This window comes from Hippichthys cyanospilos, chromosome 22, assembly GCF_059441005.1.
Source record: "Hippichthys cyanospilos isolate Australia breed blue-spotted pipefish chromosome 22, RoL_Hcya_1.0, whole genome shotgun sequence".
In the NCBI taxonomy this organism is placed as follows: Eukaryota; Metazoa; Chordata; class Actinopteri; order Syngnathiformes; family Syngnathidae; genus Hippichthys; species Hippichthys cyanospilos.
Window position 1 is genome coordinate 510,699 of NC_142390.1, and position 22,134 is coordinate 532,832.

The 22,134-nt window shown below is 49.5% G+C and overlaps 1 protein-coding gene across 2 annotated transcripts in view; it reads right to left on the minus strand.

Moving 5' to 3' along the window:
• LOC148405244 (peroxisomal succinyl-coenzyme A thioesterase-like) overlaps window positions 1-22,134 on the minus strand; it is a 74,720-nt gene extending 52,586 nt beyond the window's left edge. Inside the window, exons 1-4 of one of the 2 annotated variants that reach the window (XM_088406878.1) lie at window positions 21,967-22,134; window positions 21,668-21,789; window positions 21,325-21,379; window positions 20,229-20,288 (exon numbers count right to left, since the gene is read on the minus strand). The gene's annotated coding sequence lies outside the window, so the exon portion shown is untranslated. Of the gene's footprint in view, window positions 1-20,228; window positions 20,289-21,324; window positions 21,380-21,667; window positions 21,790-21,966 lie in introns of those variants that run through there. The other variant, XM_088406883.1, reaches the window with a different exon arrangement.

Genomic DNA, 22,134 nt, shown 5'->3' on the forward strand with positions numbered 1-22,134 from the left:
TTTACACAAGCCGTCGCACTGCCGCTTATCAGTTACGTTATTGAGCGCCGCTGCGCAGCATTAAAAATTCTGCTTAGATTTCACAAAAATCAAATTGTGCAAGGTAATGAACACTGCATCCAAACGGACCCATGCTCATGCTCACCGGGCCTTAAAGAAAAAGAAAAAAACAGGTCGCTATCTTTATTGTACGCCGGCGCAGCAAAGCTTAATAATCGCTCACACACATTTGGCGCTTTTGCCTTTACGACTCGTCCTCACTCTATTTTCTTTTTACGGCTTCATTATGGCATGGCTACCAAAGTCGTTTTGAGCCTTCTCCTCGGACGGCTTTCTTCTCCTGCGATCCCACACGTTCCCACTTATGGAGCCCGGAAATAATCTTTCTATGGCGATATCCAGAGGTTGACTGAGTTTGGAAATATGCGCGTTTGGCCAAATCCCAGTCGAAGAATTGTGTTTGGACTGCGGTTCAGGTATTAAGAGTCTGAAAACGAGTTTGGTAGAATTCACGGGGCGTGGACGGGAAACGCGACTACAACTAGAGCTTAAAGTCTGACCGCCAACAGGTAGTTTTTAGTATAAAGCCGACTTCCCGAAGGCGTCCGCTATCATTTTTTCGTTAGGTAACATTTTGACCTTGACCAGAAGTCTTTCTGAACATTTCAGCCGTAGGAAGATATTCAGGATCCCGAGACGACGCCTTCACATGCCCGCCGACATTTCGCACGTTGCAAATAAAGACCGAGCGGAGCTCTCAGAAGGATCTACGGCATCTCCGAAACGCGCTCCTCGGAGCGGCTTCCTGGCAGGCTCCGTATCTGGCTGGCCTTTCCCCGTCGTCCCGTCACGCGGCCCGCTAGCTCGCTCTCGCCGCCCGGTCCCCGCAGGGCCCCGGGCTTCTCCGGAATCGGAGGGCCCGAGCGGGAGCCGGCACTAATCCGAGCGGCGACTGGAGCTCAGTGTAATCACACGGCTAATTCACAGGCGGACGGCGGCGAGGCAATCCGTGACGGACGTTTTTTGTGCGGCTAAGAATGAGCTCCCCGAGGTGGCGGGAGCGGGGGGGGGTTGGCTGAAAAGATGGCCCGGCCGGAACCAGGCGAGATGCGACGGGAATAGATAAATAGCCGAGCGGGCGCTCCCAGATAGGAGCGGGCGGTCTGTGCAAGAAATGTTGGAAGCGCTCCGCAAAGAAGAAAGGGGCGCCGCGACTCAAAAAGGCTACACGTTCATTTGAAAAAGAAAACTCTTCCCGCGTGCACCTTTTCTTTCAAGGCTGCCATCCGCGACACCTTTCGAGGCGTCTCCCCATCTCAGCTCAGCAGAGCAGGTGGCTAGGGAGTACTAGGGAGCCATTGGATAACTGGGAATTCCATTTTGAATCCAGTCAAGACATTTTGGACAACTGTACGCTCAAGAAGCTTTACAGAGAAAACTTCCTTGCTTGCAAAAAAGACAGAGGAAGGCGCGATTGTATGCGCTTGGCGTGGAGGTACCGAGCACGTGCGCACACAGACGCGAAAAAAGCTCCCGAGATGAAAACAATGCCACCAAATTGGACCGACACCAAAACTGTTGGTGGCACCTGGCCGCATGGAGACGTGTTCCCTCTTGTTCTGCCATAGCAACCCTCTCCGGCGTCTAACTGAACACACAAACACGTGTGCACACACGCATACACGCAGCCTGTGGTTTTAGTTACAGTACACCGAGGTGCGAGTGTGTGTAGGGGGGGTAGTTACCTGTTTTAGTGTGGTGGCCAAGGTTGGGGAAGGAGGGTGGGAGGTTGGTGGTTAAGGGGGGGCCGTGCAAAATGAAGCCGGCTGGCCTGACGTTTTGCCAGCATTACTACACGCACACACACACACACATGCGCACAAACACACTTACAAAAATGTCTTTTGTTTGAGCCTGCCTCTCATTTCCTTTTAATCCAGTAGCCCCAATGAAAGTGCGTGTGCTTCTCGCAGACAATAACAGTGTGTCTAAGTGTGCGTGCATGCGTGTTTGTGTCAGTAGCATTGATACGCAAGGGACTGAGAAGCACACACTTGTGAGATTAGTGCCTTCACAAAATTGGCTAATGTCAACATCTATTCTGCAAGGCAGATCGTGCGCTATGCGTCATTTAGGACGGGCTGCAAGGCACGCGGTCTTCGAAGTTCGTTTCGGCGAGGTGTCCCTGACAAAACGACGTCGCTGTATTCAAGCGTTATTTGTAGTTAGGAAAAAAACAAACGCCGAAAATAAATGACAAAAAGCTCATTAAAGAGGTGGCCTAGCAATTATTTTGTACTTTTTCAACACGTTTACCTAACGAGTTCAAAACTTCAGGGAAGCTCCATCAGTACAACATATCTGATGACAACTAATGGACAAAAAACTAAACAAGAAGGAAACATTTCCGACATTTGCAAATGTCAAGCGCACACTTGCAAGCCGATTGTGATTGAACAATGCAGGTGAAGCCAGTCAAGTGGCCTTTCAAATGTTCCGTTCCAGACCAAGTAAGCACGGGCGCAGTCAAATTTGTTCCATTTGACAGCAATCAAAAGGCACTAAATGGTCATGCGATTTGAAGACTTTTCCTTCACCAAAATATCCTTCTTAAATACAGCAACGTACGGCACATGGGCGACGGGTTCCGGATGGGAACCCCGCTTGGTGCTCGAACTTTCGAGTGCCGCTAACGGTTTGTTGCGGAGGCCCGTGCGCTCGCTACCCCCTCCCCTTCACCCCTTGAGCTGGGTGAGAAGGAGAGGTGAAGTAGAAAAAAGGTGGGAGGCTGCAGGGAGTGGGGTGGTAGGACTTCTTCTTGGTTCTCGTCCCTGACCCGTGTCTAAGTGGCGCTGCAATGTTTACCGTGAGGAAGGAAGCTGTCAACTGTGTTTGCTCTTGTCTCAGCGTGGCGGACCTCAAACCCCACACGCACCTCCCCCCCTACCGGCCCTCTTCCATGTGGCGGCGAGGAATCCGTGAGCAGAACACGTCCCCTCACAACTTAAGCGGCAAAGATGAATTTCTCGAGGCCGATTGGTCTGCGCGTGAGCGGCAAAGGCCCGGAGGTGAGTGACGCGCCTTTTTCTGACTTGCGGTTTCGAGTTTCCTGCCGGCGCGAAGTCCGGGGAGCCACCGCAGCATTCCTGACCAGGTCACGAACCGACCACCTCTTTCACCACAGGACCACCGCTCGTCCCGTCTACCCCCGACACTTCCCGCAGCGTCGCTGGGGTGGGCGGAGGCAACGAAGCGCGGCGCCCGCTACAGGCTTCCTGACACTTCAAATATGATCGCAAGTTCTTTCTTCGGACCTTTTGGCAGCATTTCAGAGCTTTGAGAAACTTCACTCATTCGCGCTGCGCACAAACGGGCACACACATCCGCGTATATACAGAGCGCCCGCCCCCCACGCGGCCCCACCCTCCCGGCCGGCTCACCTCAGGGCCCCCGAGCTCATCGGGCCGCGCCCGCCAAACGCAATCTCGATGGGGACGGGAGCGGAAAGGCGGAGAAGTCACGAGGCGATTTGGCTGGAATGCGAAGCGACGGCCAACGTTGGCAGCTGCGCCTCTCTGTTTTTTAATTGGCCGGCAGATTAGCTCGCTGACACGGCATCCTGACGGTCGTGAGCGGGCGGGCGGGAGCTCGGTGCAAGGCGCTGATAAGGACGCCGTCAGGGGTGTCGGGGTAACCGTCCCCTCGCACCCTTAACCCCCTCCTTACTAATGGAGTCGGTGGTGGCGTGGGGGGCTTTCTATCTGTACGCTTTCATGTTGCCGTTTGATTTTGTGACTTGACGCGACATCAACAAGAACCGTGTTTGGGCGATAACACCTAATTGCGCACGCCTGCTCCCCGTTGGCGCACCCGTGAGTCACGTCACCTCACGGTGGGAAAATGACTGATTGGGCCCGATTAGGACGTTTTCATTGCAAAAAAGAATCATAATAGAAACGTCGATATTTTCCAAGGGTCTAAATATTAAAAACAAAATCTCACTAAAAAACATTCCAAGGCTAGTGCAAAATAGAGAAAATTGAGACAATTTTACATATTATGTAAGACTTGCAAGAAAAGGTGTATTTTACAATAAATCCTAACACGCTGGAAAGTACGTTTGGCGGTTATTTTTTTCCATTTGACTGCAGCGCGCGCGTGTGGGTGTAAAAAAAGAGGCCCCGGCCCGCCTCCCCACGTCGCCATTAGGTCCGATCTCCTCCTCCTCCGCAGGCCAGAGAACAATCACCCTGGCGTCCGATACTTCCTGGCCGGCAATAATTAGCCCGCCTAATTAAAACTTAATTGCCGGCCTCTCCGAACGTCATCTTAAATGAGCGCCGGGAGCCGGGGCAGGGGGCGGGATGTACGGGGGGGGAGGCCGAGGCGGGGGCGTGCGCCTGCCGGGATGTTTGTGTGCGCCGCAAATTGGTTTATCCCTATCAGATTCCTCAGTGGCTGGCCCGGATCACCGCTCAGGCCGAGCAGAACCAGAACCGGGAGGGGGGGGGGGGGGCTTAATGTGATGTGGGAGCCAGACAAGCCTAATGACATCTACTTTTAAAGAAGTGCAGCAGGCGGGAGAAAGTGGCGGAAAGTTGGAATGGACGGAAAGGCCGAGCGGTGGGGGGCGGGGGGCAGAGATAAGGAAGTTAGGCCCCCTCTGCAAAAATCATCAAGGCTGAATGAAAAGAGGAAATGCGGCGTTAATCGTTATGGCTTCTCATAATTGTTACGATTCAATTTCATAATTGACTAATGGCCAGCTGCGGCCCACATTACACGCGCGCGCATCCATCATCATCGTTAGATGGACGCCAAAGATTAAAAAAAAAAACATCAGCGCTACTTCATGTCTACGCGGCCAAAACTTCCTGTCGGACGCCAGCAACCCCCCCCGGAATGTGCGAGCTAGGACGCAGAATTACAAGTGAGAATCTCACTTGAAAACCACAAGAGAATATCCCGAGATCACGTCTAACGCAACGGGGAGGAAGAAAGTCACCAGCCGAAACGACGACGCTATTGAATGAAGGCAAATGACAACCGCCGAGTCTGTTTCCGGCCAAAATTCCCTCGATTCGAATCCGAAAATAAAACATAGGATCAAATTAGGAGGAGGCGCAGAAAAGCGCCGATGAAAAGTTCGACACCGAGAAAAGTCCTCGGCGGAGGTAGCGAAAGATACGCCGTCACCAGATAAGTTTAGATCAAAGGCGTCAAACTTGAATAATCTCAATAATCCAATTATTCCTTCTCAAGACCATCATCCACACATGCACTGAGTAGATAAGAATGTCAGTGAGACTTTTCGCCGCAGATGATGGCGGATTATTCGTGACTCAGGCCTTGCCGCCATTTTGTTTCACGCAGGTGTCGCGGGAGAAAACCTTGGAGATGGAGATAGCGGGGGTTAAAGTTTGATTAGGACGCGATGACAGGTGACATCCATAAAGGGATTACGGCGGCCTAATCTGGCCCTCGTCGCGGCACCGATAAACAGCGCCGGGCTGAAAAGTGAACACGGGCGACACAAATAACTTGCTAATGCCGCCTTTGTGCGCCTGCTCGCCGCACCTTTCCACACAACCGCCGAGTTCTCCTCCTTGAGCGGCGAAAAAGGAAGAGGAAGCGCACAGCTGTCGCCCGGTGCCGTCATGAGACGCACGCGCACCTGTGCGCACCGCGTAAAAAAGACAGACCGCCAACTGACAGTCTGGCTGGCTCGCGCGCGCATGTGAGGCAGGCGCGTGCGAGTACCCCAACACGGGAGGCTACAAGTTTGGGTTGGGGTTCTTCCAATCCCCCGCGGTTGGACAGTCGCAGTTGTTGGAAGGCCACGGCGAGGACGATCTGTTAACCCGTCTGCGGTGTTCGGGGCCGGTAGCGTTAAGCTAGCGGACTTTTCTTCTTATACTTTTGGATTTCTGCTGGGGACGCAAGAGAAGTGCGTTTCGCCGATTCGAAATAGGCGTGAAGGTGAAAGTGGCGCTCGGCGCTTAGCGAGCGCTGATGACGGCGTAGGCGTGTCCCCCCGTGGCTTTTTCCCGCCCACATCTCGCGACGGTTCATTTCACTCCGGCTCTTTCATCAACCTCCATCGGACGCCTCGCTAGGCTTTCCTCTCGCACCTTCATGAAAATTGGCTAGATCTGAAGACGGGAGGAATAAAACGCAGGGGGGCCGTTGGGCTAATGACTTCATTTTCTCATTCACGTAGAGCTCGGCGGCGACACGACTTGAGAAGAAAATCCCGGCGGGGTGGGCGTGATCTTTATCCCTCCCGCTACCTGCCGTTTTCCATACCGGGATCAACCATTAATCATTCATCTTCTTTAGCCGTGCCTTTCGCAGACTCGAGAATACCGTGAAGCAAGGACGAAACTTTTGAAACTCGGTGCAACGAAGCTTCTTGAAAATTGGGAAAAACGGTTTCACGCAGCCATCGCAGTCATGCCGTTAGTCTCGGCGGTGCACCCCAGCAAAATGTACTCTAACAACTCTGCTATCATAAAAAAAACCTCGATCCGTCCGATTTTATTTACAAATGTACTTTTTGCGGAGGATTGACTAAAAATATCCAAATACGATGGGTTCCGTGCGGACCGACAAATTAACGAGCGATCAGTCGACTGGTAACTTTGGACGTCGACGCGATGGACCGTTTGATCGATCGCTCCAACCCGGACTAAGCGGACTAAGCGGGCTTCAAACGTTGACGCGGAGTCATAAAGTCGTCTTGTCGACCGGCGACGTGAATTTCTCCTCCGGAAGTGTCGGCGCTGATGTGAAATGGACGGTTTTGAAGAAGGGAAAGCGTTTGCCACCGCAACGCAACCGGCGCGGTTACACGCCACCTCTAATAAGGCGCTAATCCGGTTTATCGTGAGCCGGCGACGCACGAGACGACGCTCGCTCGCCGGCTGGCCATGTGCGGCGTCCAGATACGCGGCGCCAATCTCCACTCGGCCGTTTCCTTGAATCAGTTACACATCCCAATCCAACATCAATGACTGTTTGCGTGCAAAGAGTCGGGCCGGCCGGCCGGCTAAGCCGCCCGCGCACACGCACGCTCGCGGATTTCCAAAGAAATTTGGTGCCGCCCGCCTGAACTTTTTCCTCGCGCGCACAATCCAGAAGAGGGAAGCGCATTGCTCTTGAATGTGTGCAAATGGGCGAAAAGAAGGAATCATCGCAGATGATCCGGGCTTTGCCGCTAAATGTGCATTGTCGTACTTCTTCATGCTCACGCCGACTCTCTGAGTAACGTGGAGACGCAGCCTTTAATCGCCACTACTTATTTACAGAGGGGTTTTTACCTTCTCGGGGGCTCCTAAAAAGTATTTGTGAGAAGCGGAAGACCGCTTTGATGAGAGGTTTTTTTTTTTTTTTTTTAAGCGAAGCACAACAATCGCAACTCAAACCGCCATTTGAATCCTGAAATGTATCCATCTGGCATGTTTAATTGATTAGAAAGTTGGCGAAGGTGCAGAATAGTATCAATCTAATATTGGTGCGGTAGGCGCTATTCACTGGCGCGCAGCAAGTTTGCTGCCTAAACAGGCAGCCGTCCGCACAAAGACCGAAACCAAGGCAAGATTTGGCATGTTCGACGTTAGCTGAATTATGCAAAGCTGGAAAAAAAAAAAAAAACAACATCTATTTGGGTGGAGCGGTTGATGCATTTCAACATACTTGTTGGGGTTGGATAGAGTTCAAGCAACTTGCCGCCTAAAAAGTTTAGCGTGTGACTCTCCCCGGCTGACATACAATCAGCGGTCACACGGCCTAATTGGGCGGAGGGATGGATTTCAAAGGCCCAAACAGGCTGTGATGGAGGCCTGACTAAACGAAAAGCCTTCAAAGCAACACAAAAAGACTGAAATTTTAAGTGACTTTTGGTCTTACAATCTGAAATCCGTCAAGTTCCGATGGCGCGCACGCTCCCTTTGCGAAGGGTGACGGCTGCATCCGGAAAGTCCACTTTTGAGGACGTGTCGCGGGTTTGATTTCTCTCATTTCCCTCTCAGACACTCCCGCTGCTCTGAGCGCAGGAATGCGGGCGGCAAATCAGCTCGCCGGACACTTCCTGGCTCCAAGGAACAGACGTCGGATGTGGGGGGCGTTTTAGCGCGCGCTCACCACGTCGCCATCGTGCTCGAGAGCGACTTGCACAAGTTTGACGAGTTACATCAAAGCTTAAATAAAAGAGAGGAGTACAATCATTTGCAATTATAAATGAAAATACATTTAGTGTAATTCCCGCCCGACCGGTGTACTGCCTAAATGTGCCAAGCAAACATCTGGGTATACCATGCATGAAGTGGGCCGCGTAGACTAACGACTTCCAATCCTAAACCAAAACAAGTGAGATTTCTCGACTAGTCTGCCGCCTAAATGGGCTGCCGGCGATGCATTTTCGCACGTATGCTCACTGAGGCACAATTACACTTGAGAGCTACTTTCACAAGTTTAATAAGTGAAAAGAAGAAGGCTGTTAAATACAGCACACACACCCATCTAAGCTGACATAACCCTATTATGCACACACACACATACACACTCGCACACACACAGTCATTTCCCGCGATGGCCTCCGTCTTGGCGGCTTAGCCCAGTGGACTGGTGCGGCCGCAACCTGCCAGGGCAGGAGGGCCCGAAGAAGCGACGGGGGGGGGCACAGGGCCCAGAGGAGCCCCTGCGCACATGGATTGTATTTGGGAGCCTGAGGCATGAAATGGAATAGCTTTAATCTGTTATCACCTGCAGGGGGGGGGCCATGGCGGCGAGATGGAGAGGGGAGCTACTGACGGACGCCGAGGCTGAGGTGGTAGTGGAGAAGTCATGATCTGGTGTTGTGTGTGTGTGTGTGTGGTGGGAGGGGGCAGCTCAGTCCCTGCTAGTAAACAAAACATCAACCAGAAGGGAATGACGGCGATACTATTTTTTCTCTTCATTTTTTTTTCCTCATTCCTCTGCATCACTGAAGCCATCACACTTATACAAACAACTGCCAAGTCAGGTATGAACATAAGCTAGCTGAACAATCAAAGTAAAAATGAAGAATTTGAATTCTCTTTGTTCTCTTTTGGAGACGGCAGTTCAAGCTACCTTGGCAATCATACGTGGAATCGAATGACCGACTTGTTTTTTTCTGGATTTTCTGTTGGCTGATGTCACCGACTTCCTGTTCAGGAAATGGAGTTCTTCTTTGAAAAAGCTGAAGTGCTTGAAATGGGTCCTACGTGCAGCTGCCGTACCAATGTGACCTTCGGCGTAGGAGGGGGTTGGTGTGCCAAACATGGGAGGAAGACGTGGCATGAAAACCTTTTTTATTTTTGTTTTATTCTTTTTCCCCACAAATTGCTCAGGTCTGCGTGCTGGCCTGGAGTTTTATTTTGGACTGAAAACTGAAAAAATGCTCGACAAAATCTATGAGTGATTCAGAGAAGGTGACATGTTTGCAGAACGCAGGGGGAAGCCGGAACCACCCAGGAAAAATTTTGAGAACTGTGTTTTTTTTTTAACGCACTTCCTGTATGTGTTTAAAAAAAAAAAAAAAAAGTATACACACAAATGTGTAGACGAACAATGAAGGGGAAAGTGATTGGTCGCGGCACAAAAGTTGGCACGGAGCGCCTTGTTTTTTTCCACCAGTCACATTGTTGCTTTAAGCCGACAGGGCTCTAAAAATAGGTGTGGTGGTTGGGAGCCTGACGCGCGTTTGCAAAACTACTCACCTACACACATGCATACACACACACACACACACACACACACACACACACACTCACAGCATGCCCACGCAGCGCCAACAGATGTGCCACACTCACAAATATTCCATTGCACAGAGCTCAGAAATACGCCTTTACAGGTTGCCGAGACCCAAATATAGCTCAGGTACCGGAGCACTTCATGCCAACTTGTTTTTGGCAAAGCCTACAAGATTTGTTATTTCAGCGACAGGTACACACAGTATGCAGTTAGAAATATAGTTAAGTATTTTTGTAAACAAAAAGTCACTCCTCTGGAAAACCGCAAAAACTCCCTGTAAATGCACATGGACCATGGAAGGAAGTATAGCGGGTAGTTTGCCCATGGTGAAATGAGACCCGGTTCGGAGAGTAGCCTATGCGCTCGGAGCCACGGGCGGCCTCACCAAAGTGGGCCTAATTGCAGGATTATGCTAACAAGCTAGCGCAACTCATGATGTCCGCGACGAGGAAGCAGGTGGGCCTTCCCCGGAATGGGTTTGCGCCAAGGGGAACGGGTGACCGCCGTTCCCCGGCAGACGCTGACACATGATTGACAGGATGGCAGAGAGAGAGGTGGGGCATGGGGTGAAACTTACTGTCCGTAAAAGTGTGATGTCACTTTTGTCAGCGCAAGCGTGTTGACAGAAAACACGTCAGGCAAAAAGACAACATTCAGGAATGTTCTGCGTACATAACATGAACTCGGTCAAGCGAGGGTTTGACAGAGAAACAGCACTTCATGGGCTTGATGTATAACCGTAGGCCAAAATTCTGCGATTTGCGGCCTTTAGGTGGATTTTTCTGTACTTTAACGTCCTAAAAAGCCACCAAACCCCTGGCCAAATAGCACGGTGGCAAATTGTTGTCAAAGAAGTATGTTGAAACGACACATTTCGACAAGCTTTGAATGAGGGGGCGAGCACGCGGTTGAGATGCAATCACGAGCATGGACAGCGCAACAAATAAATACGTACATACACCAATAAGTAAAGTCAAAAAAATAACCCTAACAAAGACACTTCACCCTATTTGCAGACTACTCTGGAAAGTTCCATGATTCCATGCAGGCGTAGGCAAACACATAGGCGGAACGCGGTTCCCACGAAGGGCCGGCGCGCACCAAGGGAAAGGTGGTAAACCGGTTCAGACATCGCCAGCGTGGCAGTTGAGCCGTGCGGGCCGCTGGCTCAGCGAGGCCAGTTTGGACCGTCAACATCACGCAAAGTGTGAGAAAGGAAAAAGCGTGCGACGTCTTGCGTTGTTTTGGTTCTCAGGCTGACAAAACCACTGCCGGATTTGTTTAGGTTTTTCAAAGAAACACAAGCTTGCCGGTTATTCCATTTCTGCTTTGCAAAACAAAGCCAAGGATTATAAGAGATTGCTTGCAACGCGAAACCCTCAAAACCCAAAAGACCAAGAGGACTGAATTGTTGCAAAGTGCCCAACTCACAAATCCAGACCATTTTCCCCCCAAATAAAACCTGCTGGAACTGACGGGATAAAACTAAAACGAACAGAAACCGAACGAAAATGAAACATTTAAAAAAAAAAAAAAAACGAGTACAAATTCTGACAACAAACAAAACATTTCTAAAACAAAGCTTAATCGAAACCAAGACAAATAAGAATCCCAAAATTGCAACGAAATCTTCTGAGCGACTGGAGCCTTTGCTCCGTTACAATTGCCGCTGAAAGAGGGGGAGTCGCAGAAAATTGCAATAAGCGGAGGCACAGCCACAAAGGAAAACGGCATTAACAGCGGATGACCGTGACACCGGCGCCGAGTGGTGTCATGAAGTGGTGGCAATGTGCCACGCCCCTTTCCTGTCCACCCACTCAGCAGACACGGAAGCAGGAAGCGGCCGGTGTGTCCGTCTGATGCAGACAGGAAGCGCCTGGGAGATGAGTCCCCTCGCCTTAACGTCGCAATTATCGGAACTATTGTTTACATTGCTAATCGCGCTCATTAGCCGCCGTGCAGGAAAAGGGAAGTTGCGTTCGCTGCGGAAGTCCGACATGGGGAAAAACGGAGCTCGAACGTGTGGGAAACTTTCTTCTTGCCTCTCAAAGTGCCTCACAATTTGAAATTTGGCTTCAGGGCTCAACAAAAACAAAACGCTACTCCGCTAAAGGCTAAAAAGTACGTGTAACTATTGTACGGTATTTTCACCACATTTTTTTTCTCCGTGATTCCGGCGGGATTTTAGCCAAGGGTTACGGCTACAATGTCCGAGAGGTCGGCGTACACTTGCTTGGACATTTTCACTCACTTTTGTTGCCATTTCAAAGGTCTGAATCTTTTCACTTGGAGACGCTTGAGTGATGCAGAAGAATGTCTTTGATTAACACGCTGGCACCCCAGGCCACAACGCACAAACAATGATTACAGGGGTACGTTAGCCCCCCGGGGCCCAAACACACACAGACACACGCACGCACGCACACACGGGTGGTATTTAAAGACATTTGCATAGCTAAGCGTCGGGAGGGGGACATTAGTTTATTCCTGCTGGGTCTCGGGGACTCCAAGCCGGCTCGGGCTGACCGCACGCGCAAGGCCTTTGCACACGTTGCGACAAGTTCGCCAATCAATTGCCTTTGTAGATGGAGTCTCACTATTTGGGACCATTTTTGATTTTTCGTTACATGAGGGATTTCTTGACTTTTGTAGAAATTGCAAAAAGAAAGTTTATTGAACAGATAAATACCAGTAAAAGGCACAACGGCGAATCCGAACGTATCGGGAGTTGAAAAATACGTGGGAGCGATAAGTTGCGTTATTGTCAGGCGCTGATTGTTTTCCATAGGATATTTTTCAAATCTACAAAGATGTAGGTGCACATTTTCTTTTGAGGTCTGATCGTCGAGACAGCCTTTCAACGATTCTAGTTAACGTCAAACTATTTGAAATGATCATTTCAAGAAAAGATAAATGAAGACAACTAAATATAGGTCAAAAGATTATACGGGCAAAAGTGAATCTAGCTATTGCGGAAAATGATATCTGCTGCGCAGATCGTGCTACTGACTGGCACTGTTTTATTTCAAATGTGTTGGCGCGTTTATCAATGACTGCAACGGAGGAAAAAAAAAAAAAGACCCTACAACAAATGAATCTGGACGTGTGTTCCCTTCAGCTGATTTATTTTAAAGATGCGTGGATGTTTTAGAGCGGACTGGAGCCGAGATAAGATCGAGTCTGCTGCAGCAGGTCAATAAGTCAATTGAGCGCACAATGGAGCCGCGAGGGAACAACGGGGCGCTAAATGAGCGCTCGCCGGCCTACTTACAAACGGCTGAGGATGAGGGCCCTCCGTCTTCCCGTGCCCGCAGACAAAAAGCCCGCTTTGGTGTCATTGTGCTCTCGACGGGTCCACTCGACCCGCACAAAGCCCGGAGCGGGAGGAGACTAACGACGCTCGGCGGCTGCCAGGAAAGCCGCGGACGGCGGCCAGCGTGGCGCGGCCGCCATGGCGACGCACGCGTCACCGGCCCGCTTGTTTCAGCGATGCACACAAACGGGGGACTAAACTGCACTATGGCAGGCATGGGCAATCTCAGTTGTTGGAGACCTTCTCTGCCTTTTCTTTTTCATGATTTGCGTCTTCCAGTTGGGCTCTGCGCAGCAAGCAACGGCTCACTTTATGATAAACCGCGGAGTATTTCAAATGTGATTTTTACTACTACACTTGTTTCTTTGTGAGATTTTGTGACGCACCTCAAAAGCATCGCTCCCTTATTGCTGATATGATCAATTATTGAACTTTTGATGCTCGATTTACAGGCAGAGTTACAAAAGGGACGTTCTACTTTCTCAAGAGAAAGCGCTTCTTTTCACGTTGCACTCAACTTTTGCTTCAATAAACAATTTGTTTGGAATCAAATAATTAAGGCAAGTGTGAACTCCACCGATGACTTGGGAGCACACAGCTCTTCGTCAACGAGCCAATCAATCGGGCTTGTTGTTTTTTCTGTCCGGCAAAATGCCCACGCGGCCTGCCGCTACACACGCAGCGCTCCGGAGAGGCCATAACTGCAAGCTCCGCACACACTTGAATGCTCGCTTGAAGTCGTAAATGGCGTCCGGCGCGTCTGCCCCGACAGACGGACGGACGGACGGCCGGCCAGCCCACGGGCACCTGGGGCTTTACAGTAGAATAAGACCCCGTCCAACTAAAAGTCTCGATTGGGCCCGTAAAAAAGGCGCATTGTGGGACGATTCGGGACAGATGGAGACAGGATAGAGCCGCGGCTCCCTAATTAGGGCGGGCGGGGGGAGCAACAGATGGGGAAGAGGCAAGCCCGCTAAATGTGCGGCGCAGGAACGCCACTACCAGTGTGTGTGTGTGCGTGCGTGCGTGCGCGCGATAAGCACATTGGTCCCTCGGGTGAGCGCCTGAGTGATCTAACAGGGGCAATTAATTTGTTTTATATTCCTGTTAAGACCTGCGAGCGTCGACAAAAGGAGGTCTGCGCCGCTCCTCGGGGACTTCTGAATGCGCTCTGATACAAGCCCGAGCCACAGGGGATGCCGGCAATCAGCGCGTCCACGCCGCTGCCGACTCAAAATTTCTAAACCGCCGTCACGATGATGACGGGTAGAGGTGACCCACTTCTTCAAAGCGGGGCTGCGCAAACTTTCTGTTCCATGGAAGCCCCTTTGCCATTTTTTTTTTGTTTTTTTTTTTTAGACTTACAGGTTGTTTTTTAGCCATCACATTCATGATTTTTTCAGAACTGCCTATAGCTGTAAATATTCGTAGGGAAGATGTCAGCGTTGCCCACACTTTTTGCTGTCCGTCGGCGGTACCCCGAGAGCAGCGGCCCGCAGATCATTCCCACGCTTGCCGCGCGTCTGCCCTTTTGTTCCAGCCCGCCGCATCCCCTGCGCCGCGCCGCCCTTATCAGCCGGCGCAGCCCGGTTCTGTTCCAATTAGAGCGGCGGGCCCGACAAGTCCGACAATGGCCACGCCCACCCGCGGCCTTCCAACTGCGAGGGTGTGAAAGGAGCCCTTTTTTCTCCCCCCCCGGTCAGCGTCCGGGCCGATGCTCTCCAGAGGACAATTTGGGGGTCTCGCTTGTCAATGGGGGCTCTCAGGAGAGCAATAGGAGCGATGGGCAGATAGGGGAAGCCTTAATGAGACCGGAGGGTAGGGGAATGGCAATTTCAAACCTGCAATTGGGATGTCGCCAATACGCCTCGGAACGCTTTCCTTTTATTTAGCATAATTCCCCAAATATAAGACACGCCTGTGTACGGGATGCACTTTTCATTTGGGGGTCAAATCCTGGCATTTTTTTTATTTTTTATTATTATTATTTTTAAACTATAGCAAAACGGGATAAATCGGCCGGCGGATCGATCTTCCTTGATTGGCGTCGAATCAAAAAAATGGATTGGTAATTTTGAAGCGCCCGTTTATAGGACGCATCCATACTTTTGGCCTTTGTTTTGGGGAGAAAAAAAAGTGCACCTTGAATTACAGTAAGTAGATGAATTGTATTTCAATTGAAGTCAGGTCAAGTACTTCTTTGGTCAAGTACTTCTTTGGAGTGGAGGCGCACCTCCACAGGAGTCGGTGTTTTGGTGAGCCCTGAACTGACGGAGGTGATGGCGATTATGCTAACGTCGGCTACTACAGTATCATGGCGCAAAGCTCTTGAGCAGACACACACAAACAAACACCTAAGATTAAAATCCGTCCCGACTGCGGCAAGGAGCCGAGAGTCTGGCCGCTGGATTAAAGAAGATTTTCACACGCGCCCGTTTACAGGGTGAGTGCGTGTCCCTAGAGAGGGGACCGGGGGGGGAGGGGACCCCGGGCCGGCCTCCTAATTAATTTCCATAGAGTAACCCGAAGAAAGGCCTGAGCTATCATGGTCAACTAGGCACCTTAGAGATTAGGCGGCCTAAACAAACAAGGGAGAGTCACGGGAGTACGGCTTCTCGAATCCCATTCTGTCCAATCGCGCGCGGAAGGCGACACCGGCAGGTAGGTCGGCGCCCATGAAAGGGATCGGGTGGCTTCCCGCGGCCTTGATTAGCGTCGGATGGCGCAGATTAGCGAAGGCTAATGATACAATTATGGCGGCGTGCTCACAAGCTGCGCTCCTCCGCAATAAAGGCTGATCTTTATCGCACACAAATGCAACCTTAATTGTTTGACTTTTAGGAACGGGTGACTGTCATTCTTTTGTTTTGAATATTTTACTCTTATTTATATAGTTGGACTTGATTATTTTTTTATCTGTTTGGGTTTTGTTTATACAACTACCTCCCTATTCATATTGTTACTATATTGTTCTTTTGCTTTTTTCCAGTTAACAGCAACCAGCGGCAACATTTCATTGGTTCATTTTTGAAAAACAAAACAGAACAAAACACAATCAATCAAATTAGTTTTGTGTTTTGCGCCATTCCATTGGCTATAGAATGGCTTTTTTCGGGCATTCCAGATTAGCTGAATCCAACATGACACTCTAGGCGTCAAGGTTCATTTTGGTTAGGTGTGTTAATACCGTATCTTTCAAAGTGTTTCTCGTCTAGTGCGCTTCTTCCGAGCACAAAGAGCTTCATCTCTTCGTCGTCTCACACGTTGCTGATTACTGATGCGATCGCGCCGTAGTATGAACCCCCCCCCCTCCCCAAACACGCAGACACACAACATCCTAACCCCCCTGACCAACTTCCCTTCAGGCCTGTCGTCATGATGAGACATGGGCACACTTTATCACGCTCATCAGTCAGCGCGTCCAAACTATGAAGAGAAAGCCCCGTCACACGGGTTCAATTACGGGACGTTAGGCACGGCGATAAGATGGCGGTGGGCCGATCCTTGCCCGCGATAACAGCGGCTCGCCGCGCACGCACACAGGAGGAAGTCTTGAAAACACCTCACGCTTTTTAGGGTGCAACATGTGACAAAACTATGTAGCCTGTGCTGTGAAGAGATAAAGAGATCAATTGACATATGAGTTTGATTTGTTCACGAGTCTATGTACTTTCTGTTCCTTTTGGCTCCCGAGAACTATTGAAAGAGATGCTCATTTTGTTAGCCTGTCTATGCATTAAGCAAACAGACTTAAGTGGCCGTTTAAACATACAATGTTTAATTTGTTTTTTTTGTGTTACAGTAAACTGAAAAACTGGATTCGGGAATTGGCATTTTCCGCGTATTCACCGGTAAGTGTTAGGCGCTTACGAGACCCAAACCAGTTTGGACCTGTTCTGCCTGCCAAAGTGCACCAAATGCCGCAAAAAGAAGATGCACACGCCGCGGTACTTTTTGGCGCTGACATTTTTCCAAATGTCACCTCGAGCTACGGTCGGTTACTCGGAAACTGCATTCCATCATTTTTCGTCTTGCCGCTTCCTGTTCAAGGCCACTGCGAGGTGGAAGGCTCGTTTGTGCGCCTCGCATGCGCACTGGCACGCGCACACACCCACTTACGTGCATAATGATGCGCACAGAAAAACACGCACGGAAGCGTCACTATGCAATATCATTCCATGATGTCATCCTAATTTGATGGATGACTCAAAAAAAAAAAAAAAAGATAATGGGCCAGATCATTCGTAGATGGAGACATTTTATACTGTAGTTGTTTTAACATTTACTTTTATGTGACAAATCAGTGAACAAATGATCTAGTTAGATGATTAAAAACATACATGAATATATAGTATACATGCCAAATGCGTCAGTCGATTCTAAAAATGTGATTTACCGGATGAGCTAAATGGCTCGGACAAAATGAATAGAATTCAATTCAGTGATTTCTCTGATTTGGGGAAAGCTGCCTAATGAACGCAACAAAAACTGGAAGCCGAAAATCTGCGCTGGAGGCAAAAAGTCGTTTGGAAGGGCACCGCAGCGAGACGAGATCAAGTCACATCTTGCCTGCTGCGTTGCGTGCGCCACTTGAGGAATGTGCGCGTTGTGAGAACTTTGGCTCATTACAGCTTGAAAAAAGTCACGCGCGCGACAATCGGGACGCGCGATAGCGCTCCTGCATGCCGGGTAATTAGACACCTGCTCTGTAAACCGCAGTCGTAAATAAAAATGGAACATACGGTCCATCGTGCGCTGGGCTGCCAGACGCATGCCAAAAAGCTGTCCCCCTGCACTCTGGTTCACCTCTGGCTGAGTTACGGGCATGACTCACCTTGCACATATTCTGCACACGTGTGCGCAGGTATAGGTGTGTGCGTGTGGTTTACAAATGGAAATTTAAAGCGCAATGAAGACAGGGACTGTATCTCTTGTATAAGTGCTTCAAAATTGCTCGCGATCAGAAATCTCGAAAGTATTTCTCGAAATCGTGAAAGTATTTGAAGGGCTCTTGAAATGGCAACCGAACTGCAAGGCCCCTTTTGTGGCTCCGTCCGTGATAGACGGGCCTACCAAATGTCATGTCGCCGAAGCGCAAGGACAGAGACCCCCGGAACGGTGCTTTCAAACCAAAACGCACGTCTTACCGTGTCATTTGGGGCGTGGCTTCTCGAGAGTTGTCGGGGTGTCTACTTATGATAGACATGGCTAACAAATTTCAAGTTTTTGTGTGTTTACTCATGATCCTACCAAATGGTGATCCATGGTGCTAAGACAAACTGCATTTTAAAAATACTGTACTTCCGGGAAGCAACATCCAACCGTCCATTCAATTTCTCGGGGAGCAACGATCCTTCGAAATCAACACTTAACGGCCTGCTTCGAACCAAACCGGCCAACTTTGGGACGCGGATCCTCGAAAGGTTTTTGCGGGTCTTCTCGGAATCGAGGCGACTACCGAGTTCCATGTTGCCAAGTCAAACGAGCTGATTTTCGCCCACAATTTTGCTGGCACCGTGAAGTGAATTTTGCCTGGCACGCCACGTTTGAAGTGCGGCGAAGCCCCACCGACGGTGATTTATTCGGACCATGAATAATAACAAGCAAACGATTTCAAGAAAGCCTTTGTGGCGCTTGCTCGGGGCCCGAACGAGGAGCGTTAATGTTGCGAGGAGCCCTGCGGCGGAAAGAACAAAGGAATTCAGCTTGTATTGGAACACACACATTCCCGCCCACCTACAAAACGGCCGCCGCCGCCTCTTCCCCCTGCACTGTTCAAATGACTGCCTCGGCCCTCAGATTTAATCTCGTCGTAAGATGTAAGCTAGCCAAGCCGTGCATCCGCACACTCGCGCACCTGCGCCAAAAACCACACCCCTTTACACCTGTCGCCGCCAAGCGCAAAGGAAACGGCGGGCCGCAATGCTCAGGTTCTAACTCGCGTGACCCTCAAATAGTCCCAAGCCAAAGCCCGGCACGGACACCGCCCACACGCAACACGGCGCGGCCCTATCGCCGTCGATGGAGCTTTAAATGAAAGCTATTATCCGGTCACGCTACCTCCCAAAACGGAGGTCCCGGGAGGGGTTTTATTCGGGGGGCAAGGGCGGGGTGTCCATTACGGGTCTTCGGCCCGGAGTTGAAGCGGGAGGGGGCATCCATTACGGCTCGGGGGGATGTAATGTCCAGATGGCCAGGTGCTCCGAAGGAAGCCGTCCCCCCCGCCCGGCTTCGCAACAATCGCCGCCCTTCACGGCCTGCCTCGCCTGGACCCCGACCCCCGAGGGGCCCTCGACCACCGGTCGCGGCGGAGCGCTCAAGCGAAGACGAGGCGGGGGGCTGATCGCTTGCCGCGAACTTCCCTGAATGCCGAGGACGCGTCCATCGCGGTGTCTTTGCGGGACAGTCAAAACATTTTGGCAAAGAACTCTTGGAAGAGACCGATGATACTGCCCAAGCCCAAGCCCAAGCCCAAAGGTCACACAGTGACTGCTGGCAAACAAGAATGGCTATAACGCAGTTAAATAAATAAAGATAATCGATATAAATACAATAAATAATATGGAATACACGGTGGTAGCTCAAAAAGTTGAAATCCCTACTTTTGACGAAAACACGTCATTTTTTTGGCACATTCGTCTTCCAACGGTGCACGTCGTCTTTTAATGGCTTATTTTCATACACTTTGATAATAGTTTGACCCTTTTGGCTGCTGGGAAATCAAAGTGGAGACCTTAAGGAGGTTGTTTTCCCTGCTGAAAACCTTGTAATTTCATCAATAACTCAAAACTAATGTGTGACATAAGCCTGTTTTGTTTTTGTTTTTTAAAAAGCACCACATTTAAAGGTAATTATTTGTAAACAGGTATATATACTTTGGTACATTTATGAATGAATAGTGGGCTGTGTTGCATGTAGCGAAACAATAGTACAGACCTGTATTAATACCAGCCAACAGATGACCAGGATAGATATGTATTATAAGTACAGAAGTAACTGTGGATATATGTAACTTCCAAACTAAACATGTATGAGAACTAGAGGAAGGTATAAATGGGCGCACAAGAAGCAACCAAAGTACTTTTTACATTTTTAACATATCACTTAATGTTTTACATAGTAATTGAAATGATTTACTTACGTGGTCACACAAGCGGCATATTCACACGATGCACCATCTCCAAAACAACCCCGAGCGCCGCTGTAGAAAAAAAAACACACGCACACATTTGATTTGATTTTTTTGATGTTCCCAGAGCTTGGCACTCCAGCACACGCAGTCGCTCGCGAGCCGTACACACAGGCCCATTGTGAGGGGGCAAAAACACCCAAGGGAAGTCCCCATTCAGCGCTCACTCACATTTCAATGTGCCAAATATGTTTTATGACAAATGAAGGAAAAAAGACACACGGGGAGAAGCACGACGGCCCCGGGCAGGAGTTGGGGGGGGGGGGGGGGGGCTGACAAGTGCACATCTAGGATTACTGCTCTTTCCATTGTGAAGGTGCAAATCCAACGAGGGGCCTTGAAAGTGGACGCGGGGCCGGCTTCATTCAAACTCCCCGAGTTGTGAGTGCTGTGTCAACACGTGTGATTTATGGCCGCACTTGTCATTAAGTGTCCATTTAGCGGGATGGCCAGCCGTCCGCACTCACACACGCACTGCTAGTAAACACGCAGAAGGGGGGGTCCTCGGGAAGAGGGCGAGGAAGGGAGGGGATGGGGGTCATTCGGCCACAGCTGAGTCACAGGCTCACCTGAGTTCAACATTTGACAAATTCAGACACGCACAAGAGCGACAAGGCAATAATACCGTTTTGACGCGCTTAAAAAACAAAAATTGCCAAGATGACGTCAATTGGTTTCTTGTAAGCAATATTTATTTTGGAAAAAAACGGTTGGAATGCTGCAAGGTCATATCTGCAACTGTAAAGAATTGAATTAACGTGTGTGTGTGTGTGTGTGTGTGTGTGTGTGTGTGTGTGTGTGTGTGTGTGTGTGTGTGTGTTATTCTTTGACCTTGTGGGAGGCATTCAGAGGATGTCGTGGATTTGAGAAGCTCTCTGACTCTTTCACTTGTCAGGAGTCTTTTGACATTAAGGGCTGTATGAGTGCATTTTACTTGACGAAACCAAAAATTGTTGGTGTGCACCATTTTACACATACTTGAAGAAAAAAAATGCAGATGTAAAGTATGTAAAGAACATACCACAAACTGAAAGTTAGGTAGACTTACCTCAGATTTTTTCTTTTTTGTGTGTCAAACCGCAAGACAGCAGGGCAGACCAGAGCTGAGAAAGCGTCAGAGCAAAACACAGTAAGGGCAATTGACTGGTTATTAGTATTTACTAATCGGTGGTAAAATAAATAATAAAACGACTTGAGCGTAATATATCATTTTGAAGGTTGAACGTAATTAGTGGTAAACTCATAAATACGATTTGAACGTAATATACTCCTTTGAACGTTGGACGCTCACGCTAATTGTCAACTTTTAATGAGCACCCAACGAAATGCAGCCATTACTACACTGTTTAAAAACGAAAAGAAAGAAAGAAATACAAGGCCATTACACGCACCTGCAGGGCACCGATCCTTTCCTCGTGGAATGTTGACAGGCACTGTGATTGGTCCAAATTCTTCTTCGCTTGTTTATGGTCAAATGTTCGTTGCTGCTCCAGATATCAGGCTCCTATCGGTACTGCATGCCGCATGCAAATTAGAACAGTTCTTCCAAGCTTTTGTCTATTTAAAACTCAGCGTGGAGGGATATTAACGAAGCTCAGCCAGTATTTTTAATTAGTACTGGATAAACTCAAGTTGATTTTTGATTCAAAATGACTTGCATAGTTTGTGTTTCTGTTTTTCTCTTACTTACCACATTTTAAAACTAGTGTCTCTATTTTATGCTCATCATAATGTGAAAATCTGCTCTTTCAACACGTAGTCAGTTCTTGCCACTAGAAAATGGATGGCTAAATTGCCTTTTGGGCAGATCCAAACTTTGGGTCTCGAAGAAGAAGATTGACGGCGGCCTCGCCTCTCC